Source organism: Ornithorhynchus anatinus, chromosome 1, assembly GCF_004115215.2.
Source record: "Ornithorhynchus anatinus isolate Pmale09 chromosome 1, mOrnAna1.pri.v4, whole genome shotgun sequence".
Taxonomy (NCBI): Eukaryota; Metazoa; Chordata; class Mammalia; order Monotremata; family Ornithorhynchidae; genus Ornithorhynchus; species Ornithorhynchus anatinus.
The window spans coordinates 77040733-77052518 of record NC_041728.1 but is presented as its reverse complement, the minus strand read 5'-3'; positions in this window follow the sequence as shown (position 1 = coordinate 77052518).

Below are 11786 nucleotides of genomic sequence, written 5' to 3'. Positions count from 1 at the left end.
TCAACTTCTACAACTCACTCTCTGATAGTTCTGTCCTTCTGCCTTCAAACATGCTCATGATTCCCCTATCCTAAGAAACCTCTCCCCTACCCAAAGAAAACCCCCTCTGGTCCCTACTGCACCATCCAGCTTTTGCTCCAACTCCTTACTTCTAATAGGTCCAAAGTCCTTGATATGAGTTGTTAAACCCACTGCCTCCTCTTCCTTGTCTCCAGGTCCCTTATTAACCCTCTACAATCGAGTTTCCGCTCTCTTCACTCCACTGATATTCCTCTAAGGACATCAAAGACATCTAACTTGCTAATACAATATTGTGCCAAAATAAAAGATTGTACTGAAACCTAATTCTGTTCGACCTGCTACTGACCCTGTGGACCACTCCATTCTCCTGGAAATACTATTTAACCTTGGTTTTACTGACACAGTTCTCCGTTGATTCCTTTCCCACTTCATTGGCTGTTCCTTCTCAGTCTCTTTTACCTGTTTGAACTCTGTTGCCCACTCCCTAATCATGGATGCCCCTCAAGGCTCTATTCTGGGTCCCCTATTGTCAATCTACACTGCTCCTTTGGGGAACTCATTTGCATCCATTACTTCACCTACCACCTAAATGACTGACCTCTAAATCTACTGCATATGCCCTGACCTCCTAGCGCTACAATCTTTCAGGTCCTATGGCCTCTAGTATAGCTCTACATTGATGTCCCTCCAACGCCTCAAGCTCAAATATGTCCAAAACTGAGCTCCTTATCTTCCCTCCTAAATCCTCTCCTCCACCTAACTTTTCTAACACGGTTGAAAATACCACCTTCCTGCCATTCCCTGAAGCCTGGTGACCTTGGTTCCTTGATTCCTTGAGGGATCTTTGATTCCTCAATCTCTCTGAACTCTTATATAAAGTGTGTTTCTGAAGCCTTGTAATTGCTATTCCCAACATTTTCCAGACTTATTTCTTCCTCTCCACTGAAGTAGTTACCCACTACCCCAGTCCAGGCACTCATTATAAGTCAACTACACAACAGAATATATCTCCTCACTGGTCTTCGTGACCCTATGAAGATTTTCTTTGATTTCTAGTTCATACTTCACTCTGCTGCCTAGATCACTTTTCTAAAATGTTACTCTTTATACAGCTTCCCGTTCCTCAGAAAACCCAAATGGTCTCTCATTCCTCTCATGATCAAGTAGAAACTCTCATCCACTGGCTAAAAGACATCAATTAGCTCTCTCTGCCCCACATGTCAACTCTTCTCTCCCCAACAACCTAGCTCACACTCTTTGTTCCTCTTAAACTAACCTATTCACCGTGTTTTGCTCTCAACTCTTCCACCACTGACCTCTTGCTCACTCCTTTCCCAGGCTTTTCCTTGAAAGCCTGGAATGACTTGCCCTTAAAATATAACGGACTCCAACTTTCCTCATCTTCAAAGCCCTTCTGAAATCACATTTTCTTCAGTAAGCCCTCCATGAGCTTATAGCCCGCCAAACCAGCCACTTCAGCACTTCTATATCACTTTAGCAAGAATTCATAACATCCCATTGCACTTCTGTGCATATCTTCATTATGTTATTAAGCACTAACCCATGTACATATTCAATTTTTTTTGTTTATCCTATATGTAGTTTTAGGTTTGGTTGTGGGTTTTTTTGTAGTGTCTGTCTAATTGTGAACTCCTTTGAGGGTAAGTATCATGTCTACTAATAATATTGTATGCTCCCAAACACTTACTATAGTATTCTACTCATCATAAGTGCTTAATAAATATTATTGACTGATTGAATGATGAAGTGAGGACAGGGTGAGCTATTCACCAAATAACCCAAAATTAGGATAAAGGGACACCTAGTGTAATCTGAAAGTTGTTGGTTCAAAACAAGCAAAAGGAAGCACTTCTTTACATAGCAAGTGGTGAGTATATAGTTAATTTTATTATGGGAAGTTGTGCTGGCAGAAAATAAAAATAGGCCTAAGAAGAATTTGAATAAATTCACAGAAAAAGAATCCATAATGGTTATTAGAGTTCTTAGAATGATGCATTGCACCCAATGAATGCTCAAAAATGCTATTAATAAAATAATAATAATAATAATTGTGGTATTTGTTAAGTACTTACTCTGTGCCAGGCACTGTACTAAGCATTGGGGTATATATAAGGTTATCGGGTTGGACATAGTCCCTGGCCCACACAGGGCTCAAAGTCTTAATCCCTATTTTCTAGATGAGGTAACTGAGGCCCAGAGAAGTGAAGGAATCTACCTAAGGCCACACAGCAGATATGTGGTGGAGAGAAACAGCATGGCTTAGTGGAAAGAGCCCGGGCTTGGGAGTCAGAGGTCGTGGCTTCTAATCCCACTACTGCCAATTGTCAGCTGTGTAACTCTGGGCAAGTCACTTAACTTCTCTGGGCCCCAGTTACCTCATCTGTAAAATGGGGATTAAGAGTGTGAACCCCACGTGGGACAACCTGAATACTTTGTATCTACCTCAGTGCTTAAAACAGTGCTAGGCACATAGTAAGCACTTAACAAATGCCATCATTATTATTATTATTGTTAACATAGGTCCTTCTGACTCCAAGGCCCATGCTCTAGCCACTAAGCCATGCCCCTTCTCCACTATTACTACTATTACTACCAGAGGGATAGCTATAGAGACAGGAGGAAAAAGTTGGGAATATGAGATGGTTTATTCCTAAACATTAGAATTGATGTTGAGAAGGGCAGCGATCACATGGCTCCTCGTGGCAACTGGTTGTTGGCATGGGAGGCAGACTACAAGAGTGGATGAGCCATTGGTCTGATAATGGTGTTGATTATGTTCTTAGTCCATGCCAACCCAATCTGACCCTGAGAACTCAGTAATAGGGCTCAACCCTGACCTAGGTGAAGGTTTTGGACAATTGATAACTAATTTGCTGTTCCCCCAGCTAGCTTGGTTAAGGGAATTTCAAGGAGGCGTGGTGGGGGAGAGGAAGATAGCTGGAAGAAACCAATATTTCCATTGGCTGAGCCTCACTGGTTTTCCAGCACCTCCACTCCTAAGCTCCACGTGGCCAAGGACCTCTAGCTATCTCTCCTACTGCCTCTGCCATGTCTCCAACAAAGGTCTCCTTCCCACTACTCACCCATCAGTTAATGGAACCAAATTAGTCTACCATGCTCACAGGGGTTGATGACATTGGACATTGTTTGATATATCTCCAAATAGCCTATACCAGCAGCCCAAATGCATGGCTGCTATCAGTGCTCTAAACCCTTACAGCTTGGAAGGAGTGAGAAGAAATCCTGAGAAAAATTTGACCTAGGCCACAAGAGAGTCTGGTGAACCCAGTCCCATGCCACCCTACTGGGCATTTTGGGAACATCGTGTTCCTAAGAAATGGATTCTACTGGTCCATTCCATCCACAGAAATGGATATATATTTATTCATTCATTCAAACATATTTATGAAGTGCTCACTGTGTGCAAAGCACTGTACTAAGTGCTTGAGAAAGTACAATACAAAATTAAAAAGTGAGAATCCCTGCCCACAACGAGGCTACAGACTATATAAAATCCAATAACAAGCTTTGCTGAGTCTACCAGCTGAAACGATTTTCATTTCTAAACCACATGATGCCATGTGGCAAAGGGCAAGTGAGGCCATAGGGTGACAAGCAAATCCAGGAAAGGGAGCCATTGGTGCCCTGTTCTCAAAGGTTGCTCTCTGGGAAATCTCCTTGGGTTCTAGGAATGTTTTTGCCCTTGAGCATGAAAGCTGTGCTATCCAGGCTCATCAGAACAGCAAGCTTGATTGAGGAGAGCAGAGCAGAGAAATAATGCAGAACAGGCAAGACTAAAGACCTCAACAGAAAAACTGCAGTCACTGCCAAAAACATCGCAGTGTACGAGCGGCTCAGCAGCACACTTTTTTTCAGTTTGAATACATGTATCTTTGACTTACTCCTCTGATTCAATGTTTACAATTGAAAAATTGGAACAGCACCCAGAATACGCCCATGACACATAAGAGATGGAAAAGAAGTATTATTACAGCCAGAATGATCTTTGGAGCCCAGAACCCTCTTTTTGATAAGTCCTATCAATTCATTATCAGTTAGGCCTGAAAACAAGTTTATGGTCAATTGATAGACTCTGGAGAGAGAAAGACAGAACGACGGAGAGAGAGAGAGAGAGAGAGAGAGAGAGAGAGAGAGAGAGAGAGAGAAAGAGGTTCTTTGTCTCATCCAGAAGGACAGTAAGGAATACTTATTTGCCAAACATCTGCAGTCATTTATAATCCGCAACACCGTTACTTTATTTTGTAGCTTTCCCCCAGGGTGTTCTGAGCCAGAAACTACCTTCATTTATTCATTCATTCATTCAATAGCATTTACTGAGTGCTTACTATGTACAGAGCACTGTACTAAGCGCTTGGAATATACAATTTGGCAATAGAGAGACAATCTCTGACCATTGATGGGCTTACAGTCTAACTGAGGGAGAGAGGCAGACAAAAACAATAGCAATTAATAGAATCAAGGAGATGTACATCTCATTAACAAAATAAAGCATCAGAAACTGCACTCAAATTTCAGGCCCATTTCAAATAATGGATTAGGACTTGTCTTTGAGATGGCAGGAAATAATTATCCTGTTTATCACTGTCTACTATCATTTGGGTTCTGGTTCTTCAAGTATTACCTTTCACCCTCATGCATGTGGCAACCTAGGATTATGCTTAGCAAAATGCATATTGTCCTGAGTAGGTAAGTGCTTAATAAATACTTGTTATTCCTGTATATCTTTACTGCTACTACCAGGGCATTTTTGCTATCACAGTGTAAATTCCATCTTCAGAGTACATGAGAGCTACCTTGTTCTGGAATTCCCCAATCTCCCAAAACAGGAATGGCCTAAATCTAATTTATCATAATAGGAGGTCCAGGAGGGCAACCAATCCCTCTAGGCCTCCTTCATACAATCTGCCACTGAAACCATTTTGGACAGATGAGAATGTTTAACTATTTCAAGGCCTCAAGTGATGGAAAGCCACAACCTTTCTCCTAATCCATCCCCATGTTTGACAGTCCTGATTGTCAGGGCAGTCTCTTTTATAGTCAACTCAATCTTTAGTGCTACGATCTAATTTTGTCTTCTAGATTTCTAGAACTTTATGTGTGGTTTATAAAGACCCATATATTAGACCAGAAAAAAAGCAGACAGGCTGTGTATTTAACATTTGTTTAGGTAAGTAATGATAAAGAGACTCTATCACTAAGACCTACAGCCAGATAATAGAAAACCAGTTAGGCTAATAACAAAGATGACCCTTCCCGCCCTTCCCCATCCCTCTCCCCATCCCTTTGAAGAAAGTATTTAAATAACTTTGCAAGTAGTCTTAAAAGCCTAGGAGGTAATGGGATAATTTTTACATTTCAAAAATATTTAATGAAAAATAAGGAAAATTATTATCATATATTAAGCACTCAGAAGCACCATGGCCTAATGGAAAGAGCATGGACTGGGAGTCAGAGGACCTGGGTTCATTCATTCATTCATTCAACTGTATTTATTGAGAGCTTACTGTGTGCAGAGCACTGTACTAAGTGCTTGGTAAAGTACAGCCCTTGCCCACAACCAGTTTATATAGTCTAGATGGGGTGGAGACAGACATCAATACAAATAAATAAAATTACAGATAAGTACATAAGTGCTGTGGGGTTGGGTGGGGGGAAGAGCAAAGGGTGCAAGTCAGGTTGATGCAGAAGGGAGTGGAAGATGAGGAAAATGGAGTTCTAACCCTGTCTCCACCACTCGGACATTATGTGATCCTGGGTACGTCATTTAACTTTTCTGTGCCTCAGTTACCTCATCTGTAAAATGTAGGCTAAGACTAAGAGCCTTATGTGGGACAGGGACTGTGCCCAACCTGATTGCTTTGTTTCTATCCTAACACTTGGTACAGTGCCTGGCACATAGTGAGCATTTAATAAATTACAGTATTAATATTATTATTCAGAAAAACAAAAACAAAAAGGCAACATGAAAAGATGATGAAATAATCAAAGATCAGTCACTTGAAATGTTTGAGATGAAAATTTTCCATGACAAGAAACTAGAAACTAGTTCTAGTTGCACTAAAACTAGTATAACTCTATTATATGGTATTCTCCCAAGAGCTTAGTATAATACTCTGCATACTGTTTAAGTACTTTATACTTAAGCACTCAATAAATGTGATTGATTGATTGATTGATTGATTGATAAAAAGCACTGTGTAGGGATTCAGTTGTCCTGGAAAAAAGATGAGATAGATGACTGAGTAGATCCTTCCTACCCTTAACTTCTCGAATTTACTACTCGTATTTCTTTGATTTTTTCAGGCCCTGCCAGCCAAAATATTTTACCCAGGTCTCAGTCAAGCTGAAGAAATTCCATAATTACCACCTGTTCCTTGTTACTTTGATCCAGCTGAAATTCTCCAACCACCTCTGGCTTGTGTTACTGGGCTGCTGGGCTAAGATTTCATGCTGGGAGAAGCGACGAGACCCAAGTTCTCTCAATAATGGGACTTGTGTGCATGGTTTTTACTTTGGAGGACTAGCAGGCAGGATATGAACCCTGAGACTTCTTTTAGTGTTCTCAGGAATACTGCTTTTAAATTGTTACCAGCTGCCAAGAGAAAAGAGACCTGATGGATATGATGAAATCCTGATTTGGTCAATCAAATAGTGGTAGTCACTGAGTGCTTACTGTGTGCAGAATGCCATACTACTGGGAGAGTATAGTACAGTAGAATAGACAGACATGATCCCTGCCCTATAGGAGCTTTATTGCTAGCCTAGTTCAAAATGTATGGATCATCACTGTATCTAAGTGGCTTATTAGACCCTTGTAGCTATTTTTACTTGAAGATTTTTTCTTCAGCAGTGCTTATGAATATATCTTTTGATCCTATGGACACAATACTACCATCTGCACTGCCAAATCTTTTTTACAGTGGTAAACACTAATAGAAATGCTAGCTTTCATGTTCAGAGGTTATGCTAATGGCAGTGAGATTTTGTCTACAAGAGACAACGTGGCTCAGAAACTACTCTCGCTCCCTCCCTCCCTCTCATTCATTCTAAACCATGGACACATAAAATCATCCTATGCCGTCTTCATGCATTTGCCATTTGCCATATCTTTCACTCTTGCCTAGCCAGTCTCTAGGTGCTCACTATTTCTTGAAGCTTCTGCTCAAGAGAGAAACCCCACTCCTGATTATCTCATAGATGGCTGACTGGCCTGTTTCCTGTTGCAGACTCCCATCAATCCACTTCATGAGACAGTGGAAACAATGGAGTATAAAGATATGTAAATAAGTGCTCAGGGGTGTGGGCGTGGGTTTGCATACCCAAGTACTTAGGTGATATGGAAAGGCTGCAGTGGCAGTTGGGAGATTTAAAGTGGGGAGATGAGAGATTAATCTGAGAAGGGCTCCTGGAGGAAATGTGATCAATCATTCAATCAATGGTATTATTGAGTGCTGATTGTGTTCAGAGCTCTGTAATAATGATAATAATGTTGGTATTTGTTAAGCGGTTACTATGTGCAGAGCACTGTTCTAAGCGCTGGGGTAGATACAAGGTCATCGGTTGTCCCACGTGAGTCTCACAATCTTAATCCCCATTTTCCAGATGAGGGAACTGAGGCACCGAGAAGTTTAGTGACTTGCCCAGAGTCACACAGCTGCCTAGTGGCGGAGTCGGGATTTGAACCCATGACCTCTAACTCCCAAGCCCGGGCTCTTTCCACTGAGCCACACTAACCACTTATTTCAGAAGGGTCTTAAGACAGAGAAAGCAGTTGTTATTTGGATCAGAAGAGGGAGGAAGGTGCAGGCAGAAGGGAGAAGACTGCAGCATTGATTCATAACTGAATGATCCACAGAACAGAAAATTTGTTTTCAGATCATCTCATCTTTATCCCAGCAGCTAGCACAGTGAGTGTTAGCAAATTCCTTTATTGGTATTATTTTAGAACTAGGACTACTGTCAGAGTGGAACAGTGAGAAGCAGCATGACAGTGGATAGAACACAGGCCTGAGAGTCAGAAGGACCAGGATTCTAATCCCAGCTCTACCACTTGTTTTCTGTGTGACCTTGGGAAAGTTGCTTAACTTCTCCGTGCTTCAGTTACCTCTTGTGTAAAATGGGGATTAAGACTGGGAGCAGTGGAACATGGACTCTGTCCATCCTGATTATCTTGTATCTACCCCAGCACTTAGTACTGTGCTGGGCATATAGTAAGTATATAACAAATACCATAAAAAAACCAAAACCAAAACACTACATTTGTTGCCCTGGCCTTGTAGTTAGGTAGCAAAAGGTGCCCAGGTCAGCAGCAGTAGGTTGGTACAATGGGCACCTCGGCTCTTGCCATCTCTTAAAAGCCCTTTTGAAATCTCGTCACCTCCAGGAGGCTTTCCCTGAATAATTATTTTTCTCAGTTTATATTTGCTCCATACCAGCACTTACACTCACTTACACTGAGCACTTACACTCAGGCGCCTTGTGCAGTTTTACACATAGTGTACATACAGAATACGTACATACTTGGTTGCCGAATTGTAAGTGCTCTGCACACAGTAAGTGCTCAATAAATATGATTGAATGAATAAAAACAGAAGAACCCATAAGCGCCTGCATTGTGAATGATTACATCATCAATTGTATTTATTTTCACTTGTATTTTATTAAGCATTTACAGTGTGCAGTGCACTGAAATAAGCACTCGGGAGACTACAATATAATAGGGTTGGTAGACACACCCAGCCCACTACAAGTTTACATAGTGCTGTAGGGCTGAGGGAGGGGTGACTAAAGGGTGCAAATCCAAGTGCAAAGTGGGCATAGATGGGAATGGGGGAAGAGAAAGTAAGGGCTTAGTCAGGAAAAGCCTCTTGGAGATGTCCCTTTAATAAGGCTCTTTGAAATAATAATAATGGTATTTGTTAAGCACTTACTATTTGCCAAGCACTGTTCTAAGTGCTGGGGTAGATACAAGGTAATCAGGTTGTCCCACGTGGGGCTCACAGTCTTAATCCCCATTTTACAGATAAGGTAACTGAGGCACAGAGAAGTGGAGTGATTTGCCCAAAGTCACAAAGCTGACAAGTGGCAGAGTCAGGGTTAGAACCCACAACCTCAGACTTTAAAGCCCATGCTCTTTCCACAAAACCATGCTGCTTCTCAAGCTTCTGAAAGCGGGTTGAGTGATCATCTTTTGGATGTGAAGAGGGAGGGAATTCCAGGCCAGAGGCAAGATGTGGGCGAGGAAGTCAGTGAGATAGACAAGATGGCAGTTCAGTGAGTAGGCTGGCATTAGGGAAGCAAAGTGTGCAGCTGGGTTGTACAAGAAGAGCAACTCTTGTTCAACCTGATTACACAGTAGTGAATACAAACAAGTGTGGCTGTAAGATGCCCAAGTGACAGGACCAGAATTTTTACATATCAACAGCTGCCTGCCTTTATGTCAGACAAACCCTATGTTTACTCTTAAACATTTGTTTCCATTCTCAATGACCTGCATACTATCCACCATTCTAATCAGGAAACCACCAGATTAAGCAGTTATTGCTGTTGATAACCTCACCTACAACCCTTGAACTTTTCTGATTTTACCATGTCCCTTCAACCTCCTCCCTCCAATTATCCCATCGCTATGGTCCCTTCCCAGCACTCCCATTCCCACTCCCTCCATCCAAGCGCTTCAGTCCCTTGTGCCTCCCCCACTCTCCTCCCCAACCTTATCCTTGTTATCCTGTTCCAGGGCCTCCCCTCATTTCCCTCCCTTAACCCTTACCAGCAGGCCCCCTTCAGCTCACTCCCATTCAACCCCTCTGCTCCCCTCACACCGTCCCCTCCCCGTCCCTACCAGCGTCCCCATACCCTACAGCCTCAGCCAAGAGGGGCCTGTGGAACCCCTCCTCCATTATGGTAAAGCCCTTCATCCTTGACCTGTTCCTAACCCAATAACTGCTCTTCCTTGCCATCCCTGAAACCTGGCTCTGTCCAGATGACACCGTCTCTCTTGCTCCTCTCTCTAGAGGGGACCTCATCTTCTCTCACTTCCCCAGACTCACTGGGAACAGGGAAGGAGTTAGCTTCCTTCTCTCTTTAATGTTTCTTGTATACCATTCCTCCTGCCCCATCCCTCTCTTTTCCTTCCTTTGAAACCTATATCATCCACCTCCACAGTCCACTCCTATTTCTAGTTACTGTCATCAACTGCCCCCACCTCCAACTTTTTAAATGATTTTGATCTCCTTTTTATTTTCCTTCTCTCTTTGCCCAACCCTAAAATGACCCTTGGGGACTTGAATATCCATATAGATGTTCCTGATGACCCTTCCACTGCCCTCTTTCTTAACTACTCAAATCCACTGACCTCCTGTTCCACCCCACCATACCCACCAACATGGACACACACTCAATCTAATCATCTCTAGTCATTGTACAAAGCAGCATGGCACAGTGGGTAAAGCACAGGCCTGGGAGTCAGAAGGTCATGCGTTCTCATTTCGGCTCAGCCACTTGTTGACTGTGTGACTGTGGGCAAGTCACTTCACTTCTCTGTGCCTCATTTACTGCATCTGTAAAAAATGGGGATTAAGAGTGTGAGTCCATTGTGGGACAACTTGATTATTTTGCATCTATCCTGGTGCCTAGAGCAGTGCTTGGCACATAGTAAGTGCTTAACAAAAATCATCATCACCTTCACCAACTTTGAAATCTCTCTATTTTTTAAGGTATTTGTTAAGCACATACTATGTGCCAGGCACTGTACTAACACTGGGGTATATATAAATTCAATTGGTTTGGATGCAGTTCCTGTCTCACATAGGGCTCACAGTCTTAATCCCCATTTTACAGATGAGGTAAGTGAGGCATAGAGAAGTTAAGTGACTTTCCCAAGGTCACACAGCAGACAAGCAGCCGAGCTGGGATTAGAACACAACCTCTTCACCTTCCTTCTCTCCCCCACACCCTCTCCCCACAAATCTGTCTTGTTTTCCCATAGAGACTGCTAATCTTTTGACCTCATCCAATTTTCTCAAGTCCCCATTTGATCTGACCTAAACTACTTTCCCTTTAGGACTAAATCGACACCCTCAACACCACCCTCTCTACTGAACTCAGCTCACCCACTCTCCTATCTCTTTGTTGATTTCATAACTGGAACACCTCCAAAGTCCACTTCCTTGGCTCCTGTGCATGAGCCACAGAGCAGTGCTGGTGTAATCTACATATCAGTGCGACCTCGTTAACCTCTAGTTCATCTTTGTGTGCTTTAACTCTGCCTTCTTCTCTGCCCAGCAAAATTATTTCTCCATCCTTATTGACCCTCATGCCCATTGCCCTCACGAGTTGTTCCAGACGCTTAACTCCTTCCTCAAACACTGTTTCCCCCAACCTCCCTTCTCTCTTGCCCCTGGTGACGTACTTTACTGTGAGTCCATCAATGGCAGGGATTGTCTCTACCTGTTGCCGAATTGTACATTCCAAGTGCTTAGTACAGTGTTCTGCACATAGTAAGCACTCAATAAATACTATTGAATGAATCAAGAAAATTGAAACCATCAGGCATGATCTCCCTAAAATCTCCCCTGCTCCTCTCCAATCACTCTCCCAACTTTCACAGCAGTATCTAAAGAGACGATCTCCTACATTCTTTCAAAATTCACTCCCTCCTTCTGCACTTCTGAACCCATCCCTTCACACCTTATCTTTTGATCACTTGCCCTCTCCCTTCTTGC